The sequence below is a fragment of the Octopus bimaculoides genome, chromosome 7, assembly GCF_001194135.2.
Source record: "Octopus bimaculoides isolate UCB-OBI-ISO-001 chromosome 7, ASM119413v2, whole genome shotgun sequence".
Taxonomy (NCBI): Eukaryota; Metazoa; Mollusca; class Cephalopoda; order Octopoda; family Octopodidae; genus Octopus; species Octopus bimaculoides.
In genome coordinates, this window is record NC_068987.1 from 109,392,757 (window position 1) to 109,394,267 (window position 1,511).

A 1,511-nucleotide genomic window follows, 5' to 3' on the forward strand; every position below is an offset into this window, starting at 1 on the left:
CCTATTATGTATTTGGTGAAGGCTCATGGATCAGTGGTTAGAGCGTCGAGCTTACGATCGTGAGGTTGTGAGTTCGATTCCTGGACCGGGCTATGTGTTGTGTTCTTGAGCAAGACACTTTATTTCACGTTGCTCCAGTTCACTCAGCTGTAGAAATGAGTTGCGACGTCACTGGTGCCAAGCTGTATCGGCCCCTTTGCCTTTCCCTTGGATAACATCGTTGGCATGGAGAGGGGAGGCCGGTATGCATGAGCGACAGCTAGCCTTCCACAAACAATCTTGCCCGGACTTGTGCCTCGGAGGGTAACTTTCTAGGCGCAATCCCATGGTCATTCAAATTCCGCTGATGTCGACTTTGTCTTTCATCCATTCGAGGTCGATAAATTAAGTGCCTGCGAAACAGTGGGGTTGATGTAATCGACTAGTCCCCTCCCCCCAAATTATAGGCTATGTGCCGTTAGTAAAAATGATTATTATAGATGTCAGTTATATGCCCCTTAGCTACGAGATAGTGTCCACGTAAAGGTCCCTTCACGACACCTAGTGTTAAAGAATACTGAATGCCTCAGATCATGCAAGGCAAATCGCCACGAAATAGTTCGATCAAGCTTAATACTTGATCCTGATTGGATCTTCCACAGCCACCTATATAATCGACTGTATTCGTTCCAAATATTCTACGTGTTTTATGTTCAAACCAGCCAAATCCAGCCTCTCTCACTATCTTTTCGATGACATTCTAAAACTAAACAGTCGCATCATCGAGATATCGAAAGCTGTTGAAATAACGCACGGTCAGTTCAAATCAATGTGAATAAATGAGCTTTACATTTGACAACAATCTGAACATTGTTTTCCACTCTACGTACAAGGACCGAAATTTTTGGGGAGGGGGCCAGTCGATTAGATCGACACCAGTACGCAACTGGTACTCAATTTATCGACTCCGAAAGGATGAAAGGCAAAGTCGACCTCGGCGGAATGTGAAATCAGAACGTACAGACGAGCGAAATACCGCTAAGCATTTCGCCCGCGTGCTAACTTTTCTTATTTCTTTATTTGTCCACAAGGGGCTAAACATAGAGGGGACAAACACGGACAGACAAAGGGATTAAGTCGATTACATTGATCCCAGTGCGTAACTGGTACTTAATTCATCAAACCCGAAAGGATGAAAGGCAAAGTCGACCTCCGTGGAATTTGAACTCAGAACGTAACGGCAGACGAAATACAGGCAAGCATTTCGCCCTGCGTGCCAACGTTTCTGCCAAGCTCGCCGCCTTAACAGCAATCTGAACATTAATGGCTCATGGTAAATCTCTGACCTAATCACCGCGATTCAGGGTGTGACAAGACTGTGTCTTTGAGTTTCGAGTTCAATCCACTCGACAGATAGATAGATAGATAGATAGATAGATAGATAGATAGATAGATAGATAGATAGATAGATAGACAGACAGATGGATAGATAGACAGATGGACAAACAGAAGAGAGAAACTGTTATATATGT